The sequence below is a fragment of the Microcebus murinus genome, chromosome 30 (genome assembly GCF_040939455.1).
Source record: "Microcebus murinus isolate Inina chromosome 30, M.murinus_Inina_mat1.0, whole genome shotgun sequence".
Classification (NCBI taxonomy): domain Eukaryota; kingdom Metazoa; phylum Chordata; class Mammalia; order Primates; family Cheirogaleidae; genus Microcebus; species Microcebus murinus.
This window is the reverse complement of record NC_134133.1, coordinates 9550891-9565361: the sequence shown is the minus strand read 5'-3', so window position 1 is coordinate 9565361 and position 14471 is coordinate 9550891. Positions and strand designations below refer to the sequence as shown.

The following is a 14471-nucleotide window of genomic DNA, read 5'->3' as shown; positions in this document are numbered from 1 at the left end:
GGGGTCCCGGCCCCCACGGTAGCGGTGCCGGCAGTTCTGCAAGGGCTTGGGGGTTTTCCAGAGGTAGGAGATGGAGGGGACTGATTTCTTCAGCGCCCCCGAAACCACCCCACCGCACCCCACGCATGGCACACGTCCCGAGAGGCGCCCCTACACTCGCTCCCCTCCCCCATGCGCTGTGCCCCAGCCCTGGCCCGGGCGGGCGGATAGGCGGCAGCCCACACGCAGGGCGGGGGCGCAGCTGAAAGGGGTTGTGGGGGAGGGCGGCCCCTGGCTTCAAAGGGCGAGCGCCCGCGCATGCGCAGTCAGCAGCGGCGCGCTGGGGGTGGGGGGCGTGTAGGTGAGGGAGGCGAGGCCAGGAGAGGAGGGGGGCTGGAACGTCTCCACCTTGGCGGGTCCACAAGTGGAGGCGCATCTTGTGTGTGTGTGTGTGTGTGTGTGCGTGCGTGGACAGCCCCCCACCCCGCCCCACACGGCACCACCGTCCCGAGGAGCCCGCGGGACCCGGCTGGCCAGAGAACTTAACAGGCCCGTCCCGGCCACGCGCGGGTCAGCTTCGGCGCGGGGCCTGGGGCGGGAGGAGGCGCGGGGAAGCGCAGAGAGGCTCGGCTTCTTGAGCGGGGCACGGGCGCCCTCCACCGTCTACGGCCACACCACCCTGAACGCGCCCGATCTCGTCTGATCTCGGAAGCTAAGCAGGGTCGGGCCTGGTTAGTACTTGGATGGGAGACCGCCTGGGAATACCGGGTGCCGTAGGCTTTTTTTTTTTTTTCTGTTCTGTCCCCCTTCTGGGAGCCCGGCGGCGGCGGCGGCGGCGGGCCCGGGAGTCACCCCCACCCTCAGCCCCCGTCACGGTGCCTGGCGCCCCAGCCTGCTCCGTGGGGCCTCCTCTTGTCCCGAGCAGCGACACCGCCGCCACGCGGCAGCAGGCGTGGCACCTGGACTGTCAGGTCTCAGACCAAAGGTCTGCTCTGTGGGAACCCACACGCTGGAGGAAACCTTGAGAGTCTGGGAGGGGAGGGAGTTCCAGAAGAAGGCCAGGATGTCATTTTGAGGGAGCATGTGACCAGAACTCGTCCCGTTGCTTTTGGGGTTCTATGGGCTACACGCAGGAATCTCTGGTGGTGGCACCGCATGTTGGGGGATCCGGAGTCACACCCAGACCTGCTGGACAGGCCTCATTTTACTCTTCTTTTCGGATTCAGTTTTTTAAAAAATGTCCCTTATCTCTATTATTGCATTTTCTTTTCTCTCTCTTTTCAAGCAGGTTATGGGAGTACAAGTATTAAGGCTGCATGTATTGCCGGTGCCCCCCTCCCCCCTGTTTTCTTATTCATTTGTCTCTCGTGTTTTTCCAGCGTATTGTGGGGGTACCAATGTCAAGGTCAGGTACATCGCCCTTTCCCCGCCTCCCCCCTCGAGTCAGAGCTTGGAGCGTGCCCATCCCCCAGTTGGTGCGCACCCACCCCAGTCCTGATGGATGTGTATGCCCATCCGCTCCCCCCACCGGATGAAGGTGATTCCTCTATGTCCATAAGGTGTCCACCAGTTCGTGCCAATTTGCTGGTGAGCGCGCGCACGTGGTGCTCGCGTGTCCATTCTTGGGATACTTACTTGGCTTACCGGGACGGGTTCCAGCTCCGGCCAGGAGAACACGAGAGGTGCCCTCTCACCGCTGTCTCTCATAGCTGAATAGCACTCCGTGGTTGTCAGGCACCACATTTTATTAATCCACTCATGGATCGATGGGCAACCGGGTCGCTTCCACATCTTTGCAATTGTGAATTGTGCCGCCACAGACACCCGAGCGCAGGTGTCTTTCGCATAGAGTGCGGGCCTCGCTCTGCTGAATGCCGCTCGCGACCCACGGGTGAACCTGCTCAGGGTACTTTCTCTTAGGAGCAGACTCTGATCCGGGCGGGCTACCGGTGTTTCTGTTTGCTCGTTTCTGTCTTCCATTTCGAGAAAGTCTTCCTTCCTGGGTTTGGGAATTTCCTCAGCCTTTCCTCGCCTATTCTGCCAGCTTGAAAATCCTCTCTCTGTTGCCACCCTCACAAATGTATTAGGAAAGTCTTTACGGTGCATTCCTTAGTGAAATGACCTCAATGAACCTCGAATCCAATATCTAATCGCCGATTTTTAGCAAGCCCACACCCCAGGGTGGTCGGGGTCCAATCCACCCCCGGCCAGGCCCAGGCCCCTTGGACTGGGCCACAGGACGACACAGAGTGGGGTCCCGGCCCCCACGGTAGCGGTGCCGGCAGTTCTGCAAGGGCTTGGGGGTTTTCCAGAGGTAGGAGATGGAGGGGACTGATTTCTTCAGCGCCCCCGAAACCACCCCACCGCACCCCACGCATGGCACACGTCCCGAGAGGCGCCCCTACACTCGCTCCCCTCCCCCATGCCCTGTGCCCCAGCCCTGGCCCGGGCGGGCGGATAGGCGGCAGCCCACACGCAGGGCGGGGGCGCAGCTGAAAGGGGTTGTGGGGGAGGGCGGCCCCTGGCTTCAAAGGGCGAGCGCCCGCGCATGCGCAGTCAGCAGCGGCGCGCTGGGGGTGGGGGGCGGGTAGGTGAGGGAGGCGAGGCCAGGAGAGGAGGGGGGCTGGAACGTCTCCACCTTGGCGGGTCCACAAGTGGAGGCGCATCTTGTGTGTGTGTGTGTGTGTGTGCGTGCGTGGACAGCCCCCCACCCCGCCCCACACGGCACCACCGTCCCGAGGAGCCCGCGGGACCCGGCTGGCCAGAGAACTTAACAGGCCCGTCCCGGCCACGCGCGGGTCAGCTTCGGCGCGGGGCCTGGGGCGGGAGGAGGCGCGGGGAAGCGCAGAGAGGCTCGGCTTCTTGAGCGGGGCACGGGCGCCCTCCACCGTCTACGGCCACACCACCCTGAACGCGCCCGATCTCGTCTGATCTCGGAAGCTAAGCAGGGTCGGGCCTGGTTAGTACTTGGATGGGAGACCGCCTGGGAATACCGGGTGCCGTAGGCTTTTTTTTTTTTTTTCTGTTCTGTCCCCCTTCTGGGAGCCCGGCGGCGGCGGCGGCGGCGGGCCCGGGAGTCACCCCCACCCTCAGCCCCCGTCACGGTGCCTGGCGCCCCAGCCTGCTCCGTGGGGCCTCCTCTTGTCCCGAGCAGCGACACCGCCGCCACGCGGCAGCAGGCGTGGCACCTGGACTGTCAGGTCTCAGACCAAAGGTCTGCTCTGTGGGAACCCACACGCTGGAGGAAACCTTGAGAGTCTGGGAGGGGAGGGAGTTCCAGAAGAAGGCCAGGATGTCATTTTGAGGGAGCATGTGACCAGAACTCGTCCCGTTGCTTTTGGGGTTCTATGGGCTACACGCAGGAATCTCTGGTGGTGGCACCGCATGTTGGGGGATCCGGAGTCACACCCAGACCTGCTGGACAGGCCTCATTTTACTCTTCTTTTCGGATTCAGTTTTTTAAAAAATGTCCCTTATCTCTATTATTGCATTTTCTTTTCTCTCTCTTTTCAAGCAGGTTATGGGAGTACAAGTATTAAGGCTGCATGTATTGCCGGTGCCCCCCTCCCCCCTGTTTTCTTATTCATTTGTCTCTCGTGTTTTTCCAGCGTATTGTGGGGGTACCAATGTCAAGGTCAGGTACATCGCCCTTTCCCCGCCTCCCCCCTCGAGTCAGAGCTTGGAGCGTGCCCATCCCCCAGTTGGTGCGCACCCACCCCAGTCCTGATGGATGTGTATGCCCATCCGCTCCCCCCACCGGATGAAGGTGATTCCTCTATGTCCATAAGGTGTCCACCAGTTCGTGCCAATTTGCTGGTGAGCGCGCGCACGTGGTGCTCGCGTGTCCATTCTTGGGATACTTACTTGGCTTACCGGGACGGGTTCCAGCTCCGGCCAGGAGAACACGAGAGGTGCCCTCTCACCGCTGTCTCTCATAGCTGAATAGCACTCCGTGGTTGTCAGGCACCACATTTTATTAATCCACTCATGGATCGATGGGCAACCGGGTCGCTTCCACATCTTTGCAATTGTGAATTGTGCCGCCACAGACACCCGAGCGCAGGTGTCTTTCGCATAGAGTGCGGGCCTCGCTCTGCTGAATGCCGCTCGCGACCCACGGGTGAACCTGCTCAGGGTACTTTCTCTTAGGAGCAGACTCTGATCCGGGCGGGCTACCGGTGTTTCTGTTTGCTCGTTTCTGTCTTCCATTTCGAGAAAGTCTTCCTTCCTGGGTTTGGGAATTTCCTCAGCCTTTCCTCGCCTATTCTGCCAGCTTGAAAATCCTCTCTCTGTTGCCACCCTCACAAATGTATTAGGAAAGTCTTTACGGTGCATTCCTTAGTGAAATGACCTCAATGAACCTCGAATCCAATATCTAATCGCCGATTTTTAGCAAGCCCACACCCCAGGGTGGTCGGGGTCCAATCCACCCCCGGCCAGGCCCAGGCCCCTTGGACTGGGCCACAGGACGACACAGAGTGGGGTCCCGGCCCCCACGGTAGCGGTGCCGGCAGTTCTGCAAGGGCTTGGGGGTTTTCCAGAGGTAGGAGATGGAGGGGACTGATTTCTTCAGCGCCCCCGAAACCACCCCACCGCACCCCACGCATGGCACACGTCCCGAGAGGCGCCCCTACACTCGCTCCCCTCCCCCATGCGCTGTGCCCCAGCCCTGGCCCGGGCGGGCGGATAGGCGGCAGCCCACACGCAGGGCGGGGGCGCAGCTGAAAGGGGTTGTGGGGGAGGGCGGCCCCTGGCTTCAAAGGGCGAGCGCCCGCGCATGCGCAGTCAGCAGCGGCGCGCTGGGGGTGGGGGGCGGGTAGGTGAGGGAGGCGAGGCCAGGAGAGGAGGGGGGCTGGAACGTCTCCACCTTGGCGGGTCCACAAGTGGAGGCGCATCTTGTGTGTGTGTGTGTGTGTGTGTGCGTGCGTGGACAGCCCCCCACCCCGCCCCACACGGCACCACCGTCCCGAGGAGCCCGCGGGACCCGGCTGGCCAGAGAACTTAACAGGCCCGTCCCGGCCACGCGCGGGTCAGCGCCGGCGCGGGGCCTGGGGCGGGAGGAGGCGCGGGGAAGCGCAGAGAGGCTCGGCTTCTTGAGCGGGGCACGGGCGCCCTCCACCGTCTACGGCCACACCACCCTGAACGCGCCCGATCTCGTCTGATCTCGGAAGCTAAGCAGGGTCGGGCCTGGTTAGTACTTGGATGGGAGACCGCCTGGGAATACCGGGTGCCGTAGGCTTTTTTTTTTTTTTCTGTTCTGTCCCCCTTCTGGGAGCCCGGCGGCGGCGGCGGCGGCGGGCCCGGGAGTCACCCCCACCCTCAGCCCCCGTCACGGTGCCTGGCGCCCCAGCCTGCTCCGTGGGGCCTCCTCTTGTCCCGAGCAGCGACACCGCCGCCACGCGGCAGCAGCCGTGGCACCTGGACTGTCAGGTCTCAGACCAAAGGTCTGCTCTGTGGGAACCCACACGCTGGAGGAAACCTTGAGAGTCTGGGAGGGGAGGGAGTTCCAGAAGAAGGCCAGGATGTCATTTTGAGGGAGCATGTGACCGGAACTCGTCCCGTTGCTTTTGGGGTTCTATGGGCTACACGCAGGAATCTCTGGTGGTGGCACCGCATGTTGGGGGATCCGGAGTCACACCCAGACCTGCTGGACAGGCCTCATTTTACTCTTCTTTTCGGATTCAGTTTTTTAAAAAATGTCCCTTATCTCTATTATTGCATTTTCTTTTCTCTCTCTTTTCAAGCAGGTTATGGGAGTACAAGTATTAAGGCTGCATGTATTGCCGGTGCCCCCCTCCCCCCTGTTTTCTTATTCATTTGTCTCTCGTGTTTTTCCAGCGTATTGTGGGGGTACCAATGTCAAGGTCAGGTACATCGCCCTTTCCCCGCCTCCCCCCTCGAGTCAGAGCTTGGAGCGTGCCCATCCCCCAGTTGGTGCGCACCCACCCCAGTCCTGATGGATGTGTATGCCCATCCGCTCCCCCCACCGGATGAAGGTGATTCCTCTATGTCCATAAGGTGTCCACCAGTTCGTGCCAATTTGCTGGTGAGCGCGCGCACGTGGTGCTCGCGTGTCCATTCTTGGGATACTTACTTGGCTTACCGGGACGGGTTCCAGCTCCGGCCAGGAGAACACGAGAGGTGCCCTCTCACCGCTGTCTCTCATAGCTGAATAGCACTCCGTGGTTGTCAGGCACCACATTTTATTAATCCACTCATGGATCGATGGGCAACCGGGTCGCTTCCACATCTTTGCAATTGTGAATTGTGCCGCCACAGACACCCGAGCGCAGGTGTCTTTCGCATAGAGTGCGGGCCTCGCTCTGCTGAATGCCGCTCGCGACCCACGGGTGAACCTGCTCAGGGTACTTTCTCTTAGGAGCAGACTCTGATCCGGGCGGGCTACCGGTGTTTCTGTTTGCTCGTTTCTGTCTTCCATTTCGAGAAAGTCTTCCTTCCTGGGTTTGGGAATTTCCTCAGCCTTTCCTCGCCTATTCTGCCAGCTTGAAAATCCTCTCTCTGTTGCCACCCTCACAAATGTATTAGGAAAGTCTTTACGGTGCATTCCTTAGTGAAATGACCTCAATGAACCTCGAATCCAATATCTAATCGCCGATTTTTAGCAAGCCCACACCCCAGGGTGGTCGGGGTCCAATCCACCCCCGGCCAGGCCCAGGCCCCTTGGACTGGGCCACAGGACGACACAGAGTGGGGTCCCGGCCCCCACGGTAGCGGTGCCGGCAGTTCTGCAAGGGCTTGGGGGTTTTCCAGAGGTAGGAGATGGAGGGGACTGATTTCTTCAGCGCCCCCGAAACCACCCCACCGCACCCCACGCATGGCACACGTCCCGAGAGGCGCCCCTACACTCGCTCCCCTCCCCCATGCGCTGTGCCCCAGCCCTGGCCCGGGCGGGCGGATAGGCGGCAGCCCACACGCAGGGCGGGGGCGCAGCTGAAAGGGGTTGTGGGGGAGGGCGGCCCCTGGCTTCAAAGGGCGAGCGCCCGCGCATGCGCAGTCAGCAGCGGCGCGCTGGGGGTGGGGGGCGGGTAGGTGAGGGAGGCGAGGCCAGGAGAGGAGGGGGGCTGGAACGTCTCCACCTTGGCGGGTCCACAAGTGGAGGCGCATCTTGTGTGTGTGTGTGTGTGTGTGCGTGCGTGGACAGCCCCCCACCCCGCCCCACACGGCACCACCGTCCCGAGGAGCCCGCGGGACCCGGCTGGCCAGAGAACTTAACAGGCCCGTCCCGGCCACGCGCGGGTCAGCTTCGGCGCGGGGCCTGGGGCGGGAGGAGGCGCGGGGAAGCGCAGAGAGGCTCGGCTTCTTGAGCGGGGCACGGGCGCCCTCCACCGTCTACGGCCACACCACCCTGAACGCGCCCGATCTCGTCTGATCTCGGAAGCTAAGCAGGGTCGGGCCTGGTTAGTACTTGGATGGGAGACCGCCTGGGAATACCGGGTGCCGTAGGCTTTTTTTTTTTTTTTCTGTTCTGTCCCCCTTCTGGGAGCCCGGCGGCGGCGGCGGCGGCGGGCCCGGGAGTCACCCCCACCCTCAGCCCCCGTCACGGTGCCTGGCGCCCCAGCCTGCTCCGTGGGGCCTCCTCTTGTCCCGAGCAGCGACACCGCCGCCACGCGGCAGCAGGCGTGGCACCTGGACTGTCAGGTCTCAGACCAAAGGTCTGCTCTGTGGGAACCCACACGCTGGAGGAAACCTTGAGAGTCTGGGAGGGGAGGGAGTTCCAGAAGAAGGCCAGGATGTCATTTTGAGGGAGCATGTGACCAGAACTCGTCCCGTTGCTTTTGGGGTTCTATGGGCTACACGCAGGAATCTCTGGTGGTGGCACCGCATGTTGGGGGATCCGGAGTCACACCCAGACCTGCTGGACAGGCCTCATTTTACTCTTCTTTTCGGATTCAGTTTTTTAAAAAATGTCCCTTATCTCTATTATTGCATTTTCTTTTCTCTCTCTTTTCAAGCAGGTTATGGGAGTACAAGTATTAAGGCTGCATGTATTGCCGGTGCCCCCCTCCCCCCTGTTTTCTTATTCATTTGTCTCTCGTGTTTTTCCAGCGTATTGTGGGGGTACCAATGTCAAGGTCAGGTACATCGCCCTTTCCCCGCCTCCCCCCTCGAGTCAGAGCTTGGAGCGTGCCCATCCCCCAGTTGGTGCGCACCCACCCCAGTCCTGATGGATGTGTATGCCCATCCGCTCCCCCCACCGGATGAAGGTGATTCCTCTATGTCCATAAGGTGTCCACCAGTTCGTGCCAATTTGCTGGTGAGCGCGCGCACGTGGTGCTCGCGTGTCCATTCTTGGGATACTTACTTGGCTTACCGGGACGGGTTCCAGCTCCGGCCAGGAGAACACGAGAGGTGCCCTCTCACCGCTGTCTCTCATAGCTGAATAGCACTCCGTGGTTGTCAGGCACCACATTTTATTAATCCACTCATGGATCGATGGGCAACCGGGTCGCTTCCACATCTTTGCAATTGTGAATTGTGCCGCCACAGACACCCGAGCGCAGGTGTCTTTCGCATAGAGTGCGGGCCTCGCTCTGCTGAATGCCGCTCGCGACCCACGGGTGAACCTGCTCAGGGTACTTTCTCTTAGGAGCAGACTCTGATCCGGGCGGGCTACCGGTGTTTCTGTTTGCTCGTTTCTGTCTTCCATTTCGAGAAAGTCTTCCTTCCTGGGTTTGGGAATTTCCTCAGCCTTTCCTCGCCTATTCTGCCAGCTTGAAAATCCTCTCTCTGTTGCCACCCTCACAAATGTATTAGGAAAGTCTTTACGGTGCATTCCTTAGTGAAATGACCTCAATGAACCTCGAATCCAATATCTAATCGCCGATTTTTAGCAAGCCCACACCCCAGGGTGGTCGGGGTCCAATCCACCCCCGGCCAGGCCCAGGCCCCTTGGACTGGGCCACAGGACGACACAGAGTGGGGTCCCGGCCCCCACGGTAGCGGTGCCGGCAGTTCTGCAAGGGCTTGGGGGTTTTCCAGAGGTAGGAGATGGAGGGGACTGATTTCTTCAGCGCCCCCGAAACCACCCCACCGCACCCCACGCATGGCACACGTCCCGAGAGGCGCCCCTACACTCGCTCCCCTCCCCCATGCGCTGTGCCCCAGCCCTGGCCCGGGCGGGCGGATAGGCGGCAGCCCACACGCAGGGCGGGGGCGCAGCTGAAAGGGGTTGTGGGGGAGGGCGGCCCCTGGCTTCAAAGGGCGAGCGCCCGCGCATGCGCAGTCAGCAGCGGCGCGCTGGGGGTGGGGGGCGTGTAGGTGAGGGAGGCGAGGCCAGGAGAGGAGGGGGGCTGGAACGTCTCCACCTTGGCGGGTCCACAAGTGGAGGCGCATCTTGTGTGTGTGTGTGTGTGTGTGTGCGTGCGTGGACAGCCCCCCACCCCGCCCCACACGGCACCACCGTCCCGAGGAGCCCGCGGGACCCGGCTGGCCAGAGAACTTAACAGGCCCGTCCCGGCCACGCGCGGGTCAGCTTCGGCGCGGGGCCTGGGGCGGGAGGAGGCGCGGGGAAGCGCAGAGAGGCTCGGCTTCTTGAGCGGGGCACGGGCGCCCTCCACCGTCTACGGCCACACCACCCTGAACGCGCCCGATCTCGTCTGATCTCGGAAGCTAAGCAGGGTCGGGCCTGGTTAGTACTTGGATGGGAGACCGCCTGGGAATACCGGGTGCCGTAGGCTTTTTTTTTTTTTTCTGTTCTGTCCCCCTTCTGGGAGCCCGGCGGCGGCGGCGGCGGCGGGCCCGGGAGTCACCCCCACCCTCAGCCCCCGTCACGGTGCCTGGCGCCCCAGCCTGCTCCGTGGGGCCTCCTCTTGTCCCGAGCAGCGACACCGCCGCCACGCGGCAGCAGGCGTGGCACCTGGACTGTCAGGTCTCAGACCAAAGGTCTGCTCTGTGGGAACCCACACGCTGGAGGAAACCTTGAGAGTCTGGGAGGGGAGGGAGTTCCAGAAGAAGGCCAGGATGTCATTTTGAGGGAGCATGTGACCAGAACTCGTCCCGTTGCTTTTGGGGTTCTATGGGCTACACGCAGGAATCTCTGGTGGTGGCACCGCATGTTGGGGGATCCGGAGTCACACCCAGACCTGCTGGACAGGCCTCATTTTACTCTTCTTTTCGGATTCAGTTTTTTAAAAAATGTCCCTTATCTCTATTATTGCATTTTCTTTTCTCTCTCTTTTCAAGCAGGTTATGGGAGTACAAGTATTAAGGCTGCATGTATTGCCGGTGCCCCCCTCCCCCCTGTTTTCTTATTCATTTGTCTCTCGTGTTTTTCCAGCGTATTGTGGGGGTACCAATGTCAAGGTCAGGTACATCGCCCTTTCCCCGCCTCCCCCCTCGAGTCAGAGCTTGGAGCGTGCCCATCCCCCAGTTGGTGCGCACCCACCCCAGTCCTGATGGATGTGTATGCCCATCCGCTCCCCCCACCGGATGAAGGTGATTCCTCTATGTCCATAAGGTGTCCACCAGTTCGTGCCAATTTGCTGGTGAGCGCGCGCACGTGGTGCTCGCGTGTCCATTCTTGGGATACTTACTTGGCTTACCGGGACGGGTTCCAGCTCCGGCCAGGAGAACACGAGAGGTGCCCTCTCACCGCTGTCTCTCATAGCTGAATAGCACTCCGTGGTTGTCAGGCACCACATTTTATTAATCCACTCATGGATCGATGGGCAACCGGGTCGCTTCCACATCTTTGCAATTGTGAATTGTGCCGCCACAGACACCCGAGCGCAGGTGTCTTTCGCATAGAGTGCGGGCCTCGCTCTGCTGAATGCCGCTCGCGACCCACGGGTGAACCTGCTCAGGGTACTTTCTCTTAGGAGCAGACTCTGATCCGGGCGGGCTACCGGTGTTTCTGTTTGCTCGTTTCTGTCTTCCATTTCGAGAAAGTCTTCCTTCCTGGGTTTGGGAATTTCCTCAGCCTTTCCTCGCCTATTCTGCCAGCTTGAAAATCCTCTCTCTGTTGCCACCCTCACAAATGTATTAGGAAAGTCTTTACGGTGCATTCCTTAGTGAAATGACCTCAATGAACCTCGAATCCAATATCTAATCGCCGATTTTTAGCAAGCCCACACCCCAGGGTGGTCGGGGTCCAATCCACCCCCGGCCAGGCCCAGGCCCCTTGGACTGGGCCACAGGACGACACAGAGTGGGGTCCCGGCCCCCACGGTAGCGGTGCCGGCAGTTCTGCAAGGGCTTGGGGGTTTTCCAGAGGTAGGAGATGGAGGGGACTGATTTCTTCAGCGCCCCCGAAACCACCCCACCGCACCCCACGCATGGCACACGTCCCGAGAGGCGCCCCTACACTCGCTCCCCTCCCCCATGCGCTGTGCCCCAGCCCTGGCCCGGGCGGGCGGATAGGCGGCAGCCCACACGCAGGGCGGGGGCGCAGCTGAAAGGGGTTGTGGGGGAGGGCGGCCCCTGGCTTCAAAGGGCGAGCGCCCGCGCATGCGCAGTCAGCAGCGGCGCGCTGGGGGTGGGGGGCGGGTAGGTGAGGGAGGCGAGGCCAGGAGAGGAGGGGGGCTGGAACGTCTCCACCTTGGCGGGTCCACAAGTGGAGGCGCATCTTGTGTGTGTGTGTGTGTGTGTGCGTGCGTGGACAGCCCCCCACCCCGCCCCACACGGCACCACCGTCCCGAGGAGCCCGCGGGACCCGGCTGGCCAGAGAACTTAACAGGCCCGTCCCGGCCACGCGCGGGTCAGCTTCGGCGCGGGGCCTGGGGCGGGAGGAGGCGCGGGGAAGCGCAGAGAGGCTCGGCTTCTTGAGCGGGGCACGGGCGCCCTCCACCGTCTACGGCCACACCACCCTGAACGCGCCCGATCTCGTCTGATCTCGGAAGCTAAGCAGGGTCGGGCCTGGTTAGTACTTGGATGGGAGACCGCCTGGGAATACCGGGTGCCGTAGGCTTTTTTTTTTTTTTTCTGTTCTGTCCCCCTTCTGGGAGCCCGGCGGCGGCGGCGGCGGCGGGCCCGGGAGTCACCCCCACCCTCAGCCCCCGTCACGGTGCCTGGCGCCCCAGCCTGCTCCGTGGGGCCTCCTCTTGTCCCGAGCAGCGACACCGCCGCCACGCGGCAGCAGGCGTGGCACCTGGACTGTCAGGTCTCAGACCAAAGGTCTGCTCTGTGGGAACCCACACGCTGGAGGAAACCTTGAGAGTCTGGGAGGGGAGGGAGTTCCAGAAGAAGGCCAGGATGTCATTTTGAGGGAGCATGTGACCAGAACTCGTCCCGTTGCTTTTGGGGTTCTATGGGCTACACGCAGGAATCTCTGGTGGTGGCACCGCATGTTGGGGGATCCGGAGTCACACCCAGACCTGCTGGACAGGCCTCATTTTACTCTTCTTTTCGGATTCAGTTTTTTAAAAAATGTCCCTTATCTCTATTATTGCATTTTCTTTTCTCTCTCTTTTCAAGCAGGTTATGGGAGTACAAGTATTAAGGCTGCATGTATTGCCGGTGCCCCCCTCCCCCCTGTTTTCTTATTCATTTGTCTCTCGTGTTTTTCCAGCGTATTGTGGGGGTACCAATGTCAAGGTCAGGTACATCGCCCTTTCCCCGCCTCCCCCCTCGAGTCAGAGCTTGGAGCGTGCCCATCCCCCAGTTGGTGCGCACCCACCCCAGTCCTGATGGATGTGTATGCCCATCCGCTCCCCCCACCGGATGAAGGTGATTCCTCTATGTCCATAAGGTGTCCACCAGTTCGTGCCAATTTGCTGGTGAGCGCGCGCACGTGGTGCTCGCGTGTCCATTCTTGGGATACTTACTTGGCTTACCGGGACGGGTTCCAGCTCCGGCCAGGAGAACACGAGAGGTGCCCTCTCACCGCTGTCTCTCATAGCTGAATAGCACTCCGTGGTTGTCAGGCACCACATTTTATTAATCCACTCATGGATCGATGGGCAACCGGGTCGCTTCCACATCTTTGCAATTGTGAATTGTGCCGCCACAGACACCCGAGCGCAGGTGTCTTTCGCATAGAGTGCGGGCCTCGCTCTGCTGAATGCCGCTCGCGACCCACGGGTGAACCTGCTCAGGGTACTTTCTCTTAGGAGCAGACTCTGATCCGGGCGGGCTACCGGTGTTTCTGTTTGCTCGTTTCTGTCTTCCATTTCGAGAAAGTCTTCCTTCCTGGGTTTGGGAATTTCCTCAGCCTTTCCTCGCCTATTCTGCCAGCTTGAAAATCCTCTCTCTGTTGCCACCCTCACAAATGTATTAGGAAAGTCTTTACGGTGCATTCCTTAGTGAAATGACCTCAATGAACCTCGAATCCAATATCTAATCGCCGATTTTTAGCAAGCCCACACCCCAGGGTGGTCGGGGTCCAATCCACCCCCGGCCAGGCCCAGGCCCCTTGGACTGGGCCACAGGACGACACAGAGTGGGGTCCCGGCCCCCACGGTAGCGGTGCCGGCAGTTCTGCAAGGGCTTGGGGGTTTTCCAGAGGTAGGAGATGGAGGGGACTGATTTCTTCAGCGCCCCCGAAACCACCCCACCGCACCCCACGCATGGCACACGTCCCGAGAGGCGCCCCTACACTCGCTCCCCTCCCCCATGCGCTGTGCCCCAGCCCTGGCCCGGGCGGGCGGATAGGCGGCAGCCCACACGCAGGGCGGGGGCGCAGCTGAAAGGGGTTGTGGGGGAGGGCGGCCCCTGGCTTCAAAGGGCGAGCGCCCGCGCATGCGCAGTCAGCAGCGGCGCGCTGGGGGTGGGGGGCGGGTAGGTGAGGGAGGCGAGGCCAGGAGAGGAGGGGGGCTGGAACGTCTCCACCTTGGCGGGTCCACAAGTGGAGGCGCATCTTGTGTGTGTGTGTGTGTGTGTGCGTGCGTGGACAGCCCCCCACCCCGCCCCACACGGCACCACCGTCCCGAGGAGCCCGCGGGACCCGGCTGGCCAGAGAACTTAACAGGCCCGTCCCGGCCACGCGCGGGTCAGCTTCGGCGCGGGGCCTGGGGCGGGAGGAGGCGCGGGGAAGCGCAGAGAGGCTCGGCTTCTTGAGCGGGGCACGGGCGCCCTCCACCGTCTACGGCCACACCACCCTGAACGCGCCCGATCTCGTCTGATCTCGGAAGCTAAGCAGGGTCGGGCCTGGTTAGTACTTGGATGGGAGACCGCCTGGGAATACCGGGTGCCGTAGGCTTTTTTTTTTTTTTTCTGTTCTGTCCCCCTTCTGGGAGCCCGGCGGCGGCGGCGGCGGCGGGCCCGGGAGTCACCCCCACCCTCAGCCCCCGTCACGGTGCCTGGCGCCCCAGCCTGCTCCGTGGGGCCTCCTCTTGTCCCGAGCAGCGACACCGCCGCCACGCGGCAGCAGGCGTGGCACCTGGACTGTCAGGTCTCAGACCAAAGGTCTGCTCTGTGGGAACCCACACGCTGGAGGAAACCTTGAGAGTCTGGGAGGGGAGGGAGTTCCAGAAGAAGGCCAGGATGTCATTTTGAGGGAGCATGTGACCAGAACTCGTCCCGTTGCTTTTGGGGTT

At 61.7% G+C, this 14471-nt stretch overlaps 7 non-coding genes across 7 annotated transcripts; all 7 read left to right on the top strand.

Moving 5' to 3' along the window:
* The first annotated feature begins 640 nt into the window (after positions 1–640).
* On the top strand, positions 641–759 carry LOC142865630 (5S ribosomal RNA). The gene has a single exon (XR_012915830.1). It is a non-coding gene; the product is annotated as a 5S ribosomal RNA (ribosomal RNA).
* A 2109-nt stretch (positions 760–2868) lies between these two features.
* LOC142865629 (5S ribosomal RNA) lies at positions 2869–2987 on the top strand. Its single transcript, XR_012915829.1, has one exon. It is a non-coding gene; the product is annotated as a 5S ribosomal RNA (ribosomal RNA).
* Positions 2988–5099: 2112 nt separating this feature from the next.
* On the top strand, positions 5100–5218 carry LOC142865628 (5S ribosomal RNA). Its single transcript, XR_012915828.1, has one exon. It is a non-coding gene; the product is annotated as a 5S ribosomal RNA (ribosomal RNA).
* A 2109-nt stretch (positions 5219–7327) lies between these two features.
* LOC142865626 (5S ribosomal RNA) lies at positions 7328–7446 on the top strand. Its single transcript, XR_012915826.1, has one exon. It is a non-coding gene; the product is annotated as a 5S ribosomal RNA (ribosomal RNA).
* Positions 7447–9558: 2112 nt separating this feature from the next.
* Positions 9559–9677, top strand: LOC142865625 (5S ribosomal RNA). The gene has a single exon (XR_012915825.1). It is a non-coding gene; the product is annotated as a 5S ribosomal RNA (ribosomal RNA).
* Positions 9678–11786: 2109 nt separating this feature from the next.
* LOC142865624 (5S ribosomal RNA) lies at positions 11787–11905 on the top strand. The gene has a single exon (XR_012915824.1). It is a non-coding gene; the product is annotated as a 5S ribosomal RNA (ribosomal RNA).
* Positions 11906–14015: 2110 nt separating this feature from the next.
* LOC142865623 (5S ribosomal RNA) lies at positions 14016–14134 on the top strand. Its single transcript, XR_012915823.1, has one exon. It is a non-coding gene; the product is annotated as a 5S ribosomal RNA (ribosomal RNA).
* Positions 14135–14471: the final 337 nt, after the last annotated feature.